Here is a 20335-nt window from a genome sequence, read left to right on the forward strand (position 1 = left end):
GAATCCATTCCATATCAATTTATAGATTCACCCTCCCTCTCTCTTTTCTTCTCTCTGACAATTGTGTAGTACTACTCTATTGTGAGGATGTTAACTTTTCTTTTATGCTGTTCGCAGTATTGGTTATTCTTACATCTTTATTTTGTTGAACTTTAGTAATCAGCTGTCTATCTCCATAAGAAAGTTTGCTCAAATGAGATTTTTATTGGGATTATGTTAAATTCATAAATTACTTGAGGGAGAACTGACATCTTTATGATGTTGAATTGTGTTGAGTCCATTTGTTAAATCTACTTGTGTGTCAGGAATGTTTCAAAATTTTTATATTGGTTTTATACACTTCTTGTTAAATTTTCCATTTTTAAAAAATGTTTGTAGGTCTTTATATCAAAATTTATAGAGCTACATTATCCTTTCTAATGACTGTCTATTTTTCTATAGTTGAGATGTACCATAATCTATTTAACCTTGCCCATATGGGTGCATATTAAAGTTTATAATTTCTCACTATTATAAAGAGTTCTGGCATAAGTCTTCTGGTAGAAGTTCATTATCTGAAATTTGTTCAAATGCTTTATACGTTAATAAAATGTGTGCCTCCACTAACAATGTGTGAACTCTATTCAGTCTCCATTTACCAAAACAGGACCTTATTGCTCTTTTTTTTAATCTTTGTCAGTTTGACAGACAAAAAAGGTACATTTATTTTGCATTTCTCTGCTCACTGATGTGATTTATTTTTTCTTGGCTAGTTTATTTTTTATCCAGGCAACCATCCATTCAGTATATTCTTATTGAGCATCCACCATGTGCCATCCTGTTAGTTAGAACTATAATGATGACTAGAAGTTGATCTTTTTGTGTTTTTCATCATTTGTATTGTTTTGTTTTTTCTCTCTCTTTTTTTAATGGCAGTTAGTAGGCACTTCTGCCCCCTCAGATTAGTTCTCATAGGACTGAGAGTGAGAAAAGATGACATTTTTATTCTGTTTGGGTCATGAGCTTCCAAGAAGTATTTTTGTTATTTGTATTTATTTCCATTACACATTCTATGGTAGGTAAACGACTGTGTGAAGCTTTTAGTATTCAAAAAATGAGATAATGAAAGTTACCTGCATACACTAGTGTCAAAGAACTGATAATTACATATTTTTATAAAAGTAACTTTTATTATTATTATTATTTTCCAGGTGAGGCTGCTGTTTATCAGAAGGAAAGCTTTGTGTCGTTTGCCTTCAGACACAATCTGTCTGTGTGTTCTAAAGTTTTATTCAGAAAATAAATGTCATTTATTTGGTAAGTCATTTAATTACGACTTCTGCGTATAGTATAGAAATATTGTTTATTTACTCTAAATATTTGCTTGCTTGCTTATATTTTGTTTCTTTAGTGTCATTTTATTTGTAACTCTCATGTAAAAAACAAGTTTGAGAGTGGCAATTACCTGAAGGACTAACGGTGTCTTAAAGATTTTCTTCTGTTCACTGTTCTTAATTTTGGTGTTTGTGGTAAAGAGAAAAGGGGCTGGTTCAATATTAGCATTAGTTCTCAAAGCTTGAATACTAGTTTTGCTCTTTTTAGTCTCTCTCCACCTAAGAACTGAGAATTGACATCCTTCCTGTCAAGCTCTAGAACTTCTGCCTCGTTCATACAGGGAGCAGTTCAGCCATCCCTGGTGGTCTAGTGGTTAGGATTCGGCGCTCTCTCATACAGGGAGCAGTAAAGAAGCTGTGTTATTGTAGAGGTTTGAAGAACTGATTCAGGAAGAGTAGATGGTCAATTATATCTTCAGCAAGGCATAATGAAGCAGAATGAATAATGCTATCAAAGGAATTAGAAATGAAAAGTAATGAGGTATATAGTGAAACTGATTTTAGTTGTTTAATATTACTCTGTAGGTGTTTTTTTTTAATTAAGTTTTTTTCCAGGAAGATATAAGTTGATATGATCACTGTTTTGTAAGAGGTTCTTCTTACCCTCATCCTCTTAATGATCTTTTCAGTCTATTCCAGGTTCTGATTCTTTTGTGTCACCAGTGATAACTGGGAAGCTGATATGTAGGGTGAAGACTTCAGTGGTATCAAGAGGGTTAGTCATAGCAAATGTCAGAAGATCAGACTTGGGTGCTGCTGAAGCATATGGCAAAAAATTGGAAACTAATGAAATGATACTGGTGACTTACAGAACTTTCTATTAAATGGTTTTACATAGCAATATATAATGAAAAGTAAATATTGACATTGAGAGCTGAGCTTGAACGTATTCTCAAATAGAATCTAAGGATGAGGAGCCACAGCTATGGAAAAAAAAGGGGAAGAAGATTCTCTTTTCATATCTTTTTTGGTAATCTCTTTGCTTTTGTTAGCATCAGAAAACTGACTTCTAATGTTCTTAGAGTGTGTGTCTGGCTTGTGTGAGTAGAGGCATTGGATTTCATTGTGTGTGAGTCTGGTACGGCCCCGATCTGAGAGCATACCAAAGTGAGTTTTAATCTTGGTTATTTAAAATCTCCTTGTACCTGTCTTATTAGGAGTATTATTTTTTTAAGAAGAAACTAATTTGCAACTGCTATAAAGAGTGACATTGTGTCCAGGAAAATGCTGTACTAACACACTGCGTTGTCCCACAAGAGTACTTCCCAAGTCCCTGAACGCAGTGCTGACAATCTGTGACGGCCTGTGAATGGTTGGGCAGCAGTTGGGGAAGACCGCCAGCAGAGTGAGATGGTTGTGTGTAAGTTATAGAGGAGGTGGGGAGGGGAACAAATGAGAGAAGAGCAGAGCAACTCGGGTTCTGTGGGCAGTTTGAATGGAAGCTATTGTTAGCTCTGCTAAAACGACTGTGAAGTGAACAGCCAGAGAGTGGGGAGGGCTTTTGGTGGAGTAGAAAAATCGGGTATTTCATTTTTCCTTTCAAGGTGTCATTGTTTCATTCTGTCACCAAACTGTAAGGCTAAATGTTCTATTGATGAGAGTATGGATTGGATAGATTTAAAAATGTTGAAGACACTAGAAATACCACTTCATGCCAGGAAATGGGACTATAAAGATCAGGGTGATAGGGATGGGACTTACCTTTTCCAGGAATTATTGTAATGGTAGTAAGGCCAGTTACCATATCTAGATCTGGAATGACTGGGCCTTTATCTCAGACAAATGGATATCCTGTCATTTATTTATATATTAGATTTTTTATACATTTACCTCCAACTGGTGGTGTTTTAGAAACACTTAGCCAGCGAGAGCAGTCTTCATCAGACATCAAGGCATGGGTTTCTGAGTATTTCTGGATTGTGGAATAGAATTTAATGTGGGGCAAGTTATGGTTCAATATGGTTCAAGCTTTGGCTCTAGTTAGACTAGTTTCTTTAACTGTCTTCAGAATAACATTCTTTGACTTACTGCCTCTTCATATTGTTCACACTATTCCTTCTCCAGGGAATGTCCCCCTCTGATTCTCATTCCCTAAACCAGCTTATAAAGGCCTCGCTCCAATCCCACCTACTTTATGACATCGTCAACCATTCCAGGCCCTTAGTGATATTTCACTTTTTATGTTTTTATCATTTACTGCTTTTCTCTTTATTTGGCTATCATATGTTACCTTAAAATTTTTTTTTTTAGATTTTATTTATTTATTTATTTGTCAGAGAGAGAGAGAAAGCATGCAAGTGAGCACAAGCAGGGGGAGCGGCAGGCAGAGGGAGAAGCAGGCTCCCTGCTGAGCAAGGAGCCCAGTGCACGAGACTTGATCTTAGGACCCTGGGATCATGACCTGAGCCAAAGGCTGATGCTCAACCGACTGAGCCACCCAGGTGTCCCAAAATTTTTTGAAAAAATTTTTTATCTTCCCAGTTAGGTGGGGACAACTTAAAGGGGAGGTTACATTATTCATGTGGTTCAAACCATGTTATATTATTGTAGTCTTACTTTACAATCTTCCACTGTCCCAGCATAGATCTCAGTACAGTATCTGCACTTAGTAAATATTTGTTTTGACTTAGAGAAAATGCCATTACCTATTGTTAGCTTTTCCAGTCTTTAACATATATCTTTCTTTTTGTATCATAAGAATAATAGATTAAAATGCAGTTTAAGTACCTAAGTTACGTTTGTTCAGTACACTGTACTTCTTGGAAAGTCTTCTGTAGTGCTCGATACAGGCTTCCTGATTTTTTAAAGGAGCATTGCTCTTAAGATATTATATTCTAAGGTAATTACAGTATTTATTTTTCTTGAATCTCTAATTAGTAAACCTTCAATCTGCATGTAAGAGAAGCTCTTATTTGTTAATTTTCTAATGTTTTCTTTGCCTGCTTTGAAGTGAAACTTGCTTCTTTTGGTTTTTCAGATTCTTAACCAGCCACATTTGGCCTTTACACTTGGTAGCATAGCTACATGGAGGGAGGAGAGAGAGAGTTGTGACTGTCATCTCTAACACAGGAATTCCACCCCCTTTGCAGTTCTCTTATTGCTGTTGTACTTCTTTTGTTTTTTGTTTTTTTTTTAAAGATTTTATTTATTTATTTGAGAGAGAGAATGAGATAGAGCATGAGAGTGGGGAGGGTCAGGGGGAGAAGCAGACTCCCTGCTGAGCAGGGAGCCCAACATGGGACTCGATCCCAGGACTCCAGGATCATGACCTGAGCCGAAGGCAGTCGCTTAACCAACTGAGCCACCCAGGCGCCCTTTTGTTTTGTTTTTAAAGCTCTTCTCTGCTATCTGTTGTTTTACCCCAAATTTTTTTTTTTGGATTTATTTATTTTAGAGACGGAGGAGTGCCCATGAGCAGGGGAAGGACAGAGGGAGACAAGCAGACTCCCTGCTGAGCGGGGAGCCCTACATGGGGCTCAAACCCAGGATCCCGAGATATGACTTGAGCCAAAACCGGCCGTTTGATTTAGCCACCCAGGTGCCACTACTCCAATTTTTAGAAGGCATATATTCTAGTCTGCTACACTACTTAAGTGCAGGGACTTTGGAATCCTAAACAATACTTGGAAGCTGTGTGATTTTAAGTAACTTAAGTTTCAAATTTCTCATCTGTAAAATTGAGATAATCATAGCTACCTCTTAGTTTGTAGTTGGGATCAAATGAGGTAATATATATAACAGCATAGATTAAGCCTAGTGGCATCTACTTTCAAAATTTACTGTGTGGTTTATTAGATTTAGTTTGTGATTCCTAAAGGGAAAGAAAGATCAAGTTTAACACATGTCAGGTTTGAGGTGCAGTCCTAAAGTCTTGTCCATTTCAACTGTCTTGTCAACTGTAGGATATCAGTGAGTGAAACCCAGGATAGACCCAGGAGAGGAACTAATTTCTAATAAGTCTAGAAATACAGACCAACCTCCAGATGTCTAGTAAGGGAAAGAAGTTTTAGGAGGGAGTTTTTCCTTTCTCTTTTCCCCAGGTATATATGCAGAGTAGGAAGCAGAATTTTCTCTCCACCTTTCTATTACATGTTATATTGCTGTTGTTCAGTTATATTAAAGTTTTGGTCTGACTGCCTTTTGAGGTGGTCAATAAAAGGTGCACTAACATTAAACTTTGAACAGTTAAGTTGGTGAACTATGGGGTTACCATGTCAGTGGAGTGTGAAAGAGACTAAGCTTCAGACTTTTTCCCAGCCTATAAAGCGTGAAATCAGTTGGTGCCGATGCATGGCTACTCTAGTCACTGGAGTGTAAAATAACTTGAGGACATGAATTGTGTTTCATTGTGAGAAAAGCCTTTTCGTGCCATGGTTTGTTTATGTGTTTTGGTGCCCCTACGATCCTACTGGAATCATGTATCCTATATATAGTTTCATTGTCTTGAAAATCAGATTTTTCATGAAATATTTCTTCCAGTTATGCAAGCTGTATTCTTATGCAACTGCATGTAGAGAGGCAAAGGCTATAAATCTCCAACACAGACTAATAATAAAATACTGTAGCTATTATATCCTGTTTAAGATTATATCTGAAAATACTGTCTTCAGTAGGTATTTGATGTACAAGTTTCTTCTATTTTTATTTATTTTTATTTTTATTTTTTTTTAAAGATTTTATTTATTTATTTGAGACAGAGAGAATGAGAGACAGAGAGCATGAGAGGGAGGAGGGTCAGAGGGAGAAGCAGACTCCCTGCTGAGCAGGGAGCCCAATGCGGGACTCGATCCCGGGACTCCAGAATCATGACCTGAGCCGAAGGCAGTCGCTTAACCAACTGAGCCACCCAGGCACCCATTTTCTTCTATTTTTAGACTCAGGTTTGAAAGTGCACTCTACATTCTGCTTTGAAGCTTCTTTCAGTCTAAGAATTGTGTTACCAGTTTCACTGGTTGCTGTTCCCATGTTCACATGTGCTTCTGGAGAAAGGGAAGTATGTAGAGAAGGACAATGTTTTCAAATGGTTGGGGGAGTTGGGAGGAAGAAGTACAGAGATTATTCTTGTGGGGAATAGAAGAGAGGGAGTTCCTCTCCTGACACCTGGTGAGATTCTTCACCATATGGCTTTGAGAGTGAGGCAAGGTGAATGAGGAAGTTTCGGAGACAATAGTGAATTATTATTGTCAGCACTTTTAAGGCTGGAAGGTTATTGGAAATAGGCGTGCCATGAAAGCATTCAAGTTCTTTCATTCTTATCCTCGGTTTTCTTGTTTTACTGCAGCGGTCTTTGAACTCTGTTTGGTTGTTTTTGTATTTATACAGAAGCAAATTGTGAATATTTATGAAATTCATACATTATTGTAAGAGACCATCCTGCTGAATATCACACAGTGTATTGTAGCAGTTAAATGCAGGGACTTTGAAATCCTAACTGGTGCTCAGAACTGTGTGATCTTGAATTACTTAAGCTTTGGGTTTCTCATTTGTATAACTGGGATAATAATAAGCACCTCATAGTATTATAGTTGGAATCAAATGAGATCTCTTACATATGTATTTATATATATATATATTTGTTTTTCTTGAATCACTAATTAGTAAACCTTCAATCTGCATATAAGAGAAGCTATATTTGTTAATTTTCTAATGTTTTCTTTGCCTGCTTTGAAGTGAAACTTGCTTTTGGTTTTTCAGATTCTTACCAGCCACATTTGGCCTTCACACTTGCTAGCATAGCTACAGGGAGGGAGGAGAAACAGACAGTTGTGACTGTTATCTCTAAATTAGGGATTCCACCCCCTTTGCAATTATATATATATATAATATATATATTAATTATACATATATATAAAACATTTAGCGTAGTCCCTGTCACATGGTAAATACTCATTAAATGGTAGTTGGTTATTTTTTCCTCTTTTTCTTCCTCTGCTACTATTCTTGGTACTACTCTACCACTTCTTCAGTTTTGCTTGTAGGGCCTAAGCCTTAATGAAACAGAAAACATAATTATAGTTCACAGCAGCAGATTTTGAAAAATATGTCATTGTTCTCTTAGACATGGCTTAATAGATCTTAACCAAACAGAAACTCTGTAAAAAGACTTTTTTTCATGAAAGGATTGTTATGTTGACTTAATAAGATAGCCTTGCAAATAAATATAAAAAATTATTTTAAAATGTATTTGGTTAATGCAAATAAAACAGCCTTTCTGTGAACTTAGGGAGTTTACAGAAATAAAATAAGAGTTCAGAGTATTGTCATTTCTTATTACTCACTTAACACAAGCTGTTTTTTCTGAGGAAGTGCCTTTTTAAAAATTCTTAGGAGAAATGTTTTGTCTGGTGTTAAGAATAGTCATAATAGAGGGGCGCCTGGGTGGCTCAGTCGGTTAAGCGTCTGCCTTCGGCTCAGGTCATGATCCTGGAGTCCCGGGATCGAGTCCCGCATCGGGCTCCCTGCTCAGCAGGGAGTCTGCTTCTCCCTCTGACCCTCCCCCCTCTCATGTGCTTGCTCTCTCTCATTCTTTCTCTCTCAAATAAATAAATAAAATCTTTAAAAAAAAAGAATAGTCATAGTAGAGTTCCTGTCTAGTGTATGAGGCACTTTTTTGTGGTAATGGGATGGAAAAGTCTTCCTGATCATTTATACTAATGGAGATGAGCATTAGTGTGGGTAATATATTTGGTTTTGATCTGCATTATGTGATTATTTTTGCAGCATAATTAACTTCCTGATTAACTTTTGTTCAGCTAGTATTTCTGGAGCACATACGGGGTGAAAAACTGGGTAAGGCAACTATGATGAGGAATAAACTAGTAGTTTTAGTTGATATGAGACGTGGGTTCTGATCTCAGTTCCTACTCTTAGATGAATTCCTCGACCACTTTCTTCATCTTTAAAATGAGGAGGTGAGACCACTTGGTTTTCAAAGATCTTTTTCATCTGGAAGCTTTTAAGATAGATATGGAGGGAGCTTGGCAGTTGGGAAATGCAGCAGTGACACATTTTGGCCACCAGAGTTTGAAGTCCATCAGTCAGCTTGTGCTATGTTTTAACAAGAAGGTAGCCAGCGTCCTTGGAAATGAGGAGGTCACGTTGCTTTTATATCCATTTAGTTTAAATAAGTTATGGAGCTTCTTGCTTTTCTGATTCTACTTGGATTAAATATATTTCTGCTTTTGTTATTTTCACCCTTCTAGATAGGACTGTGAGAAATACGTAAGAAGGGAGAAGAGTAGAGTTTTCTAGTTGTTAGGGATTCATTAAATTTTGTTCTCCAAGATAGTGAGTGGCTCTCAGATGACCCATGGGCAACTTTGACGGGAGGCATAGTATGGGTGACCAAATTCAGTTATTTTTGGTCACCTTCTTCCCCCCAAATACACAGGCATGCACACAAATGATACTCAACCCTAATTATCTCCATTGTCTTTGAAATCCCAAGGATGAAAGTGAAATGTCTGAGAAATATAATAGAATGAGCACAGCACTTATAATTAAAACCTAGGTTCCAGCCTTTCTTTGTCACTTAATATCTATTTAACCATGGACATCACAACCTCAGATCCTCAGTTTCCTTATTTGGAAAATAAAGATGTTGAATTCTGACCTATGCAATCTCTTTCAGTAGTGTAATTCTAAGATTCTGTAAAAATTCTTTAATATTTATGTGAAGGGCAGTGATATTCTTGATACATTATAATAAGTAGTATCTTATAAAAATAGTACATAATATTTCTTTTTTGGGGGGGCAAGAAACAGGACTATAAGTGTTGTTAAGGCATTAATGTTAAAATATTAAACTACATAAGAGCAAGAAGAACAACACTCCACTGAGACATTTTTCTAACCCCACAAAAAATTCTCTAGAGCATAGGCTCAGGGCGCAACAAGTCAACCAAGAGGGGCCATACTAGGCAGAATCAGGCCAAGCTGATTTGGGGTATAGCTGATAATGAAGCATTCATAGGGGAAGTCATTTGGGGATAAATTAGCTTGAAAAAAGAGGGCATCTGTATCACAAAGGGAATCTATATCAAAAAGCTGGAGTCCGAATCCGTTTCTTCCAGCTACACAAGTGAAAATAACTTTGATACAGAGTCCAGTTATATGAGTCTGAGTTGCTGTCTGAGAGCACTGGATAATGTGGAAGGAACAAAGAGGGCATGGAGTCCAAATGACAAGCTGAGTGTCTAGAAGGCGACAGAGCAAATGGATGCAGGAGTGTGCCTGTGAAAATGAGCAAGGATTAGTACTTACGATTTGATATGTACACAAGAGAGTAGAAGCCAGCTAGGCAGACTGGATAGAGACAGAATTTTGGGATTATCCTGGCTTTAATTAAGCACCATCCTTGGTGTTGGTAGGCAGGGTCTGCTTGGTATACCCAAGGCTCCATACATTTGAGGCTAGTGATTTTTATTACTGACAAACCCTACATGGTTTGTATGGTTCTGATGGCTTTACACTCCACTGGGTACACATATTCACAGATCTGTGCACTAATACTGCAGAGTTCATTTCACGGAACTGGCTAGTAAAAAATTTGGCAGGCAAGCTAGCTTTCCGAGTGCTCCTAGGAATGGAGCCCAGCTGTTCCCTTTGGGCTTTGAGCTGTTGGAATGCATTGGGATAGCAGCTAGAAAGAATGAAACTGTAACATTTTCAGCCTAGTTCATGACAGCAAAGCAGAGGTGTTAGAATTTCTGTTCTAGAGGTTTACACTGCAAGTAACTTAACCTGATTGTGTGTCTTAATATTACTGGGCTTCTGACCGCTGAAATATGGCTTGGATCGATGGTGGTTTGGAGAAAGTAGAAAGAGGGCTATCCATCATTCAGAGGCTCCATAGAAGCTGCCTGATAACGCTGCTTTCACCAAGCAGCCATCTGTCCATCCATCCATCAGTAGGATGAAATGAGATTTAGCGGAACAGGCAGCCGTAACTCTGAGACACTTTCTGACCAACAATTGCAGCCCTGGCCTGACTCTGACCACAAAGCACAGCGCTGGGGATTGGCGGGATGTGGCAGCAAGTGCAGTCTCATTCCCGTCAATGCAAGCCTAGAATGTGTTCAGTAGAGACCAGAGCACAGCCCTACTTCCCATACAAAATTTGATAAACTTGGGGTGATCAGCAAACAGTAATGTTCTTTTTGCTCCATACTGTTTTACAAGTTGAACAGATCCTTTTGATGGAGAGTTTTTTGTTTGGCTTGGAGAAGAAATAGAATTAAGACCTGATTTCATTTTGCTGGAATCCCGCCACAGTGTAGCCTTTAACCTATATCTTATATTGGCAGAATGCTTTGTAAATGCTAAGGGATCAGGATGACCACCTTTTTCTCCATTGAAAACACTGGGTACTTTTGGCAATTCCCTGTTTGTCATAGTATTGAGGGATAAGGCTAAATTAAATTTGAGGATAATTCAGTGATTTTATTTTGTACAAATTTTTTCCTATTAAATTGAAATTTGTACCTAGGTTGTTAGGTAGCAGAAATTGAATTTTCTTTCTCTTTTTTCTCTCTACTTTATATTAGTGGTGTCAATATGAAGGAAAGAAAAGAAAATATGGATAGAAAAATGGCTAAAAGACTAGAAGCAAGAAGCTGGATTACTCCTAAAATGGATAATCAGGCTCTGAGTGATTGACTGTTAACTGTCATCTTCCTCCTTCCATGCTTTTCCAGGGCCCTGAGCCGTCTAAGAGCCTCTTGGTCAGTACAGATCTCCTTGACTAACGATGGGGTTATGTTCTGATAAACCCATTGTAAGTTGAAAATATCATAAGTTGAAAGTATGTTTAATATACCTACCTTACTGAACATCAGAGCTTAGCATGGCCTAATCTAAATGCTCTCATTTACATTAGCCTGTAGTTGAGCAAAATCATCCAACACAAAGCCTGTTTTATAATAGAGTGTTGAATATCTCTTGTATTGAGTACTGTACTGAAAGGGAAGAGGTGCAGGGTGGCTGTAAGTGTATCAGTTGTCTATCCTTGTGATGATGGTGTGGCTGATGGGGAGCTGCGGCTCACTGCCGCTGACCAGCAAGCATCACCAGAAAGTATTGTACCGCATATTGCTTGCTAGCCCAGGAAGAAATGAAAATTCACAATTCAAAATATGGTTTCTACTTAATACATATGTGTTCCCACGGTTGTAAAGTTGTAAAATTAAGTCAAACCATTGTAAGGCAGGGACTGTAGGTATTGCTCTGTGCTCATGTTGCCTGTCCTGGTACCTTTCCTACCCTGGCCAGCTTCCTTGACTGTTTTCTTGCAGTGGTCACTTCAGACCTCAGCTCCTGCTCTTTGTTCTGAAGCTTTGCTTTTCATTTCAGATTGGGGGAGGGGTCGGGGGAGCCTAATGTACCGGAGATGCCTCGGAAATGAGAGCCTTGGATGAATTCCTGGGCCTATTGATCCACCGGCAGTTTATGCATCCTGACATTCATAATCTCAGTAGGCTGCTGATGTTCCTGATTAATGGGCCCAGGGGCTGTCCATCCGTCACTTCACATTAATTACTGAAGAGGTGTTTTTCCAGTGATTTACCTGACAGCGGGCTGTGATAAATACCCCTAAGCAAAGTGGGCAATGATTAATCATGGGGCCACACCCCTCCCCCCACTTTCCCTTCCCCCTAACCACAGGCCAGCATTGGGACCTGACCAAAGAGTGCCCCCTCCCCATAAGCTATCTATCTCCATAATTGCTTGTGGATGCATATTTATTGGGGCAATGGACCTGGCAGATAGCATTCTAGAATTTTTGCCAAAGATGATGAAAAATAAATCTTCCCAGTAGGAAGAGTAACTAGTATGTTTTTACATGGGGCAGAAAAGTATATATGAGCTGCCTTTATGTTGCTTTTAAGAAATCTGATAGAAATATTGCCTACCTACTCTGCATGTGCTCAGCACTGTGGTTGCTCTGTGAGCTTTAAAAGGAGGAGAAAGTATAGCTTTTGTTTTTGTGAAATTAAATTCTCCCTATCCGGGGAGAATCTGTGAACACATATGAAAAATTAGAGAACATTTCAAGGCACTAATATAATCTTGGGAGGATTGGGGTAGAACTCCAGGATTTCAGTTCTTGCTTTGGCCTTAGAAAATGAAATTTAGTAAAATATTTGAATATTAAGTATTTTCCATGTGTCTGGCACTCTGTTCAACCCTGGAACTATGAAGATGAATGTGATACAGCACAGACCTCGGGAATCAAAGGCTAGTGCTCTTGGCTTCAGTTTCTCAAGCTTTAAAATAAGCTTTTCCAGGAAGTTAAATATTTTAAATTAATTTAAAATTAATTAATTTAAAATTTAGAGTGATTTAAAATTATTTTTTTAAGTAGGTTCCACGCCCAGCATGGAGCGCAACACAGGGCTTGAACTCATGACCCTGACTGAGATCAAGACCTGACCTGAGATCAAGAGTTGGATGCTTAACTGACTGAGCCACCCAGGCACCCCTAAATTTACTTTTATATTAACTTTCACATTAATGTTTTTTCTTGGGATATTTATTGAGTACTTGTTATGTTCCTGAAGATACAAGAAGCATGTGAGAAATAGTATTTGTTCTCAAAAAACTGTATTACAGAATATGAGGTGACATTCGGTGAAACATTTAAAGAAGAATTTGTTAGTATATAATGACATGAATACCATAGATATGAATGCGCATGAATTCACAGAAGGGTGAAATCAACGTGTCTTCAAACAGTTAAAGGAAAAAGCTGGATCTGAGATAAGTCTTTTGAAGGAATAGTGACTAGGAGGTGCGTTTAGACTGAGACAATTCAAGGAGAGCATTTCAGAAATTGGAGTGAACAGATCATGAGGCCATCTGATGCAGAATGGAGGATTTGTGTCTGAGAGTGATAGAAATATGATTGGAACAGTAGAGTGACACCAAATTTTGGAGAACCTTGAATTCTGGGTAATATTATTTTATATCTTGTAGACTGGTGAGTCACTAAGGTTTTGAGCAAGGGATTATGAAAAGAAGGTATGTTTTAGATAAAAGTATTATATATTGATGTGCCTAAAGTTATTTGGAATTACCAGAGTATCTTAGAATATTCTCAGTGTCCTCTTCTTTAAGGTTGTTCAGAACAAAACTATCCATATTAAAAATAGTTTGATATATCTCCCTGAGTGCAATGCAAAGATTGTGTGGTTTGGTTATATATAGAATAGATAATAGACTAGGTTTTACAGTCTTTACTCATGCTAAATTGAGTCAGTGGAAGTTTTAAGTAATGACTGCAGAATTAAATTAGGAAAGACTATAGCCTCAAGTTTTAAGAAACATTGGTCTTTAGTCTTACTAATGTAACTTCATTAAGGTTGGGCAAATTACTCACTGGCTTCTTAAAGCCAAGAATCAGGAATTAAGAAGTCAGTGCAGTCACCTATATTTTGATAGGAATTTCTAGAGGATGTGATTTTTTTTCATTAAATTAATATATAATTTACATACAGTATAATTTACTTTTCTTAGAGTATATTGTGTCAGTTTTGACAAAAGCATGCAGTCCTGTAACTCCCACACAATTAAGATACAGAACAGTTCCATCAATCCAAAAAATTCCTCTGCCCCTTTGTAATCAACCCCTCACCTGAACTTGAGCTTCTGGCGGCTACTGATATATTTTCTGCCCCTTAAGTTTTGCTTTTTTCAGAATTTCTTATAAATGGAATTGTATTTCCCTAGTGGTAAATGATGTTGAGCATTGTGGTGTGCTTATTTGCCATCTTTATATCTTCTTTGGTAAAGTATTGTTCAAAATGTTGTTTGTTTTTGGATATTGAATTTTGAGAGGCCATTATGTATTCTGGATAAAGTTCTTTATCAGATACACATTTTGCAAATATTTTCTCCCAGTCTGTTATTTGTCTTTCCATTCTCTTAACAGTGTCTTTGAGAAACAGAAGTTCTTAATTTTGCTGAAGTCCACTTTATTCATTTAAACATTTTTTTCTTATTTTATGGATCATGCTTTTGGTGTTGTATCTAATAAATCTTTGCTTAACCCAAAGTCAAAAAGATTTCCTTCTGTATTTTCTTTTAGTAATGTTATAGTTTTAGGTTTTATATTTAGGTCTGTGATTCATTTTGAGTGAGTTTTTGTATATGGTGTGAGGTATGGATAGAAATTATCTTCCTGTTATCAATATGAATTTTTAATTGTTTCAGCATCATTTATTGGAAAGACTGTCTTCATTGAATTTCTTTTGTACCTTTGTTGAAAATCAGCTGATCATATATGTGTGGGTCAATTTCTGGAATTTTCCCCCTATTCTGTTGATCTTCCCCCAGATCTGTTGATCTGTTGATTTATCCTTTCTCCAATATCACACTGGTTTGATTACTATATAGTAATCAGGTAAGGTAGAGTAAATTGTCTTAACTTTGTTCTTTTTTCAAAATTGTTTTGGCTTTTCTGGTTTCTTTGCCTGTCTATATTTGTTTGAGAATGAGCTTGTTAATTTCTATAAAATTCCTTTTGGGATTCTGATTGAAATGTAAAGATAATTTGGGGAGAATTGACATCTTGATATTGAAGCTTCCCATTCATGAACTTGATTTAGATATTCTTTGATTTCTTTTATCAGTGTCTTACAGTTTTCACCATAGATACTACATATATTTTGTTAGATTTATACCTAAGTATTTCATGTTTTTGAGTGATGTTGTAAGTGGTACTCTTTACATTTTCTGTTTTTATTTGTTCATTGATAGCACATAGAACTACTATTTATATCCTGTTACCTTGCTAAACTCACTTATTAGTTCTACTGGCTTTGCTGTAAATTCTGTGGGATTTTATATGTAGAAGGTAATTCTGCAAAGACAATTTTGTTTCTTTCCAATCTGGATGTCTTTTTTTTGTTTTTTTCACCTTGCCTTACTGCATTGGCTAGAACCTACATTTCATTGTTGAGTAGAGGTAGTGAGAGTGATCATCCTTACCTTGTTTTTGATTTTAGGAGGAAAGCAATTGATTTTTCACCATCAAGTGTGATGCAAGCTGTATGTTTTTTCCATGGTTTCATTTTTGTGTTTTGGCTTTTTGTAGATATTCTTTATCAAGGTGAAGAAGTTCCCTTTTGTTCCTAGCTTGCTGAGAGTTTTTTTTGTTATGGAGGAATATTGAATTTTGTCTTACTTTTTGTGCATCCATTGAGATGATTATATATTTTATCTTCTTTGGTCTTTTGCTATGGTGAATTATATTTTGTTTGGCTGAGAAAGTTTTTGTTCTTCAGTTTCAAAAGATATTCTTGCTGGGTGTAGAATTCAAGTTGACAGTTTTTTCTGTCAGCACTTTAATGATGTCTGGCTTTCATAGTTTCTAAAAGTTCTTGTTCTGTTCCTCTGTATATAATAGGTCTTTTTCACTATGGCTGCCTTTAAGCTTTTTCTTTATCTTTAATTCTTTTTTCCTGAACTTAAATATGATGTGTCTAGGTGTTGGTTTCTGTTGTTGTTTGTTTGATGCTTGGTGTTCAATGCTTGGTGTTCTTTGAACCTTTTGGATCTGTGGTTAGACATACTTTATTTTAGAAAATTTTGGCTATTACCTTTTTATTTTTATTTTTAAAAAATATTTTATTCATTTATTTGAGAGAGAGAAGGTGAGAGAGAGCACAAGAGGGGGGAGGGTCAGAGGGAGAAGCAGACTCCCTGCTGAGCAGGGAGCCCGATACGGGACTCGATCCCAGGACTCCAGGATCATAACCTGAGCCGAAGGCAGCCGCTTAACCGACTGAGCCACCCAGGCGCCCCTTGGCTATTACCTTTTTTAAAGATTGCTCTGTCACATCTTCTCTCTTTTTTATTTCTTGGGATTTCAAGTACACATATGTTGGACTATTTGATGTTTTCCCATAGTACTTGGATGCTGTCTTCTGTTTTGTTTTCATTCTCTTTTTTTTGTTGTTTGTTTCAGTTTGAGTAATTTCTGTTGACCCCTCTTTACCTATTCTTTCCATGGCTGTGTTGAGTCCACTGATAAGGTCATTGACGGCTTTTTCTCTCTTACTGTGTTTTTATTTCTAGCATTTCCATTTGGTTGGTTCTTCTAGTTTCTGCCTCTATGCTTAAATTGCCCATCTGCTTGTACATGTTGTCCACATTTGCCTTTAGAACTTTTAACATAATCATAATTATTTTAAATTCCATGTACAATAGTTTCAACATCAGGGTCATACTGGATCTGGTTCTTTTGGTTCCTTTGTCTATAACAGTGCAGGTTATGTTTGTTTCATTTTTGATTTTTGTGTTTTTGCCCTTTTTTATGTTTTTTTTTTGTTAAAATCTGAATGTTTTGTATAGAGTATAAATAGTATTTATGCCTGGAAATGAGCGTGCTTTATCTTTTGCTGAGATGTGTGTGTGTGTGTGTGTGTGTGTGTGTGTGTTTAGGGGAGAGGGCTTTGAGCTAGCCCAGTCTGGTCAGGATTTTGAGCTGAGTTTGGGTTTGATCATAGGCTTCAACTTTCTCTTGTGTTAGTTTGTGTTTAGGGTGGGATTTGGCTTGCCGAAGAGTTTCTCTTAATGTCTGCTCTCCCCTCGGCTTTAGATCTTCCCCTGAACTTGCATCTCAGAGAGGTCTTTGTGCTTTTGTTCTTCCCACAGTAGTCAATTGCTGTTATGTCTTACTAGCCTGTTGTTGGGGGAAGAGAAAGAGGGCATGGCATTTTTTGTTGCTTTGGTTCAATCTCAGTTTTAGGTAGATGCTTTCCCCCTGAGTCTCAGAGGTGGGGCTTTTTCAGCACTCTTGCCCTTTTAGGCATAGAGGTGTTATTGTTTTTGTTTTGTTTACTTTCCCTAGCTGCAGTGGACCTTCACCTGCTGCCTGAGGGCAACAGGATTTGCTACCTTTCCCCAGTTACTTAAGGCTTTTTTCCCCGTAGGGGAGGTAGGCAAGAAGGATCCAGGTGGGGCTTGGTACTTTTCTCACATGGGCTGCTCTTTCTTTCTCCCAAGTTTGCAGCACAAGGCTAGACTTAGACTTCCCTGTCTCTTGCCTATCCTTAGTCTTTTGAGCCTTCAGTGAGGTCTGTGGAAAAGATTCTGTGAGTGGTGAGAATCCCCCTCCTTCCTGTGTTTGCCAAGGGTTCTGTCTTCTCCTGGTAGTGCACATTTGGCCTTTAGCAACTTTTAAAACACTTTAACTGAGTTCTTCATAGTGGCTTTTATGATGTCTGGTGTTCACTGCCGGTAAGGAAGTGTTAGTGTTTCATCTCTCTTTGAGGACCCTGGCTTCTTTCCTTAGATTGGGGGTTAGTTGCTTGTCCTGTGACCTTGCTCCTCTGATGAGTTCAATAAAATCTGTGATTGTGCACATTTTCCACATTTAATTTTGTTTGTTAAGGGTGGAAATGACATTCTCCAGCTTTCTACACCATGGTGTCCAGAAGTCCTACTTATTTGAGGATGTGATTTTGATATGGGATTTTTGTTGATCAGGATCTCATTTAAATCTGTCCTTTTCAATTTCTACTCCCAAACTGTTATTTTTGTTTGTTCTTTCATTCATTCATTATACAAAAAAAGAAAAAATTATTTTGATTCTATGCTATATGTCCAGATGTGGGGGATACAGTGATGGGCAGGAAGACATAATTCCTTCTCTAATGAACATATAGTACAGTAGTGAAGACCAGAGAATTAAAGAAGTAATTGTAATCAAATGTAAGAGCTGTAACAGGAGAGGTATATGACAAAGACACCTCACCTAATATAAAATGATTAGGTAAGGCTCTTAAACAAAGAATAATGTAGAGACCTAGAGGTTAAGTAGAAATTAGGTGAAGTGGTTAGGAGGCTGCAGGGGAGTAGACTAGGTAGAGGGAAGAGATTGTGTAGAGATGAAAGATGATGAAAAAGATGAACCCCGGCCCCCCCCCCCGCCTCCAAAAATCAATAACCTGGAGAGTTCAAGAATCTGAAAGAAGTTTGATGTGGCTGTATGGCATATGAAGACAGAAGTGACAAAAGCTAAGAGAAATTGATTGGAGCCAGGTTAAAAAGAGTCTTGTAAGCCATGTTTAAAAAGTTGATTTTATCATAAGAATGATGGGAAGTCATTGAAAGATTTTAGGGAGGGGGAAGCCTGAGCAGCTAATTGTTTTAAATGGGTCATTCTTGATGTAAGGTGAAGAATGAATAGAAAGTAAACAACAAAGAGAGCCCAGTTAGATGGGTTTTTATAGTAATCTAGGCATTTGTATGAATGGGTTTAACCTGGAGTATCTTTAGGGATGGGGAATACTAGACAGATTGAAAAGATACTCAGGTATGAAGGTCAGTGGAACTTGTCAAGTGATTTGAGTATGGAGAGAAGAAGACTTGAAGTATATCGAGTAAGAGGACCCTGTCTTCTTTCCTTAGATTTAGGGTTAGTTGCTTGTCCTGTGACTTGCTTCTCTGATGAGTTCAAGAAAATTTGTGATTGTGCACATTTTCCACCTTTTATTTTTTAAGTGTTACGGGTGGAAATTATATTCTCCAGCTTTCTACATCATCAACAGTGTCCAGAAGTCCTGCTTATTTGAGGATGTTTCTGCAGAACCTCCAAATTTCCTTTTGTCCCTAAGAAAAAAGCAGAAAGAAAAGATATTTGGTTTACTTTATACCACCATTTCTGGCCCATGATTCAAAATTCATTGAGGTTTTGGGTGGAAGTAAGTCAGAAAAGTATACAAGGAAAAAACATCTAAATAATACGTAAGCCATGGTGAATAAAGTTGGTTCTTTTATCTGTTTTTTGAGTACTAAGAAAAACAGAAGACTGTTTGATTCCTTCAGTGTTGATGTTTAGCCTGTTGGCATATAAATGAATAAAATCTGCAGACTGGCTTCCTTGCTCTTTTGGAACAAAAATAGCATACAATCGATCTTCTGAAAGAGCTGTTCCATGCAGAGAAATTTACTATATTTAATCACTTAATTTCCTTGTTTTTCCTAGATGTTTTTACTCAACATTTCATGCGGTAGATACTATAAAAACCTTTAGAACAAGCATCAGAGAGTACAAGTCTTCCAAGACTCCACAGTGTCACCAGGGTAGTGATCACTGCCACTAATAGCTGTGGCGAGTTTTATACAGAACACAGTAATGGATGCCAGCGGTGTTTTCATGGTATGGAGGAACGAAGTCTTAATTTTCAGAAAAGGGGAAGTTGGTGACAAACGGCCTCTATATGATTCAAGATTTTAGTGGTTAAATTGGGAAAGTAGATGTAGAGCTCATGAAGGTAAACAGTTTTCCTTAATTTTATGTCTTAGAATGATGAGGTTAAAAATAAATATGGAATGTTATCTCAGTGTTAAAATTAGTGTGATTCAGAAAATTCAAGAGTTGTTTTGTTGAGGATATACTGTAGGGTGTGGAGTTTTAAGCAGTTACAAGCTTGAATATCAGTCAAAGCTGGGTTTCAGTTCTGGTTCCAAAGCTTACTAGCTAGATGTGTGACCTTGATTCTTAGTGGCATTATCTTTAAAATGGTAATAGTTGTACATACCTCAAGGACTTGTTTATGATGGTTAAATGAGATAATATATATGAGCACTTAGCATAGTGCTTTATTCGTCGACTTCTTTAGTGCAACACAAATTTAAATTATGTTGCCATGTACAGTTCTTTAAATTCAACATACTACAAGGTTTTTATAATCTCGGAAACATTTATAGTCTTAGTGCTTTTCAGCATCTCATAATTGGAAACTGTATGTTAACTGTAAAAATGGGTAATACTTTAAAAATATAGAGCATCATTTCTTTGATGGTGGTAGTACATTGTGGTATTTAGGAATGCAGCAGGTATGGGGGAGAGGGCTTTTACATGGCTCTGGTTTAATTTTGCCCTCACCATTAGTTTGCACATAAGGTCTCTTTCTGTAAATAGATATGTACCATGTGTCACATACACATTTAAGAAA

The 20335-nt window shown here is 37.3% G+C and overlaps 1 protein-coding gene across 4 annotated transcripts in view; it reads left to right on the forward strand.

Moving 5' to 3' along the window:
* Nucleotides 1-20335, forward strand: part of R3HCC1L (R3H domain and coiled-coil containing 1 like) — an 84964-nt gene that overhangs the window by 14542 nt on the left and 50087 nt on the right. For 3 of the 4 annotated variants that reach the window (XM_045878580.2, XM_045878579.3, XM_045878578.3), the window contains exon 2: nt 1191-1296. The exons of the other annotated variant lie outside the window; for it this stretch is intronic. The gene's annotated coding sequence lies outside the window, so the exon portion shown is untranslated. The remainder of the gene's footprint in view (nt 1-1190; nt 1297-20335) is intronic. 4 annotated transcript variants of the gene reach the window in all.

Source organism: Mirounga angustirostris, unplaced genomic scaffold, assembly GCF_029215605.1.
Source record: "Mirounga angustirostris isolate CCGP_5_RB_7025 unplaced genomic scaffold, mMirAng1.0.hap1 SCAF_6, whole genome shotgun sequence".
Classification (NCBI taxonomy): domain Eukaryota; kingdom Metazoa; phylum Chordata; class Mammalia; order Carnivora; family Phocidae; genus Mirounga; species Mirounga angustirostris.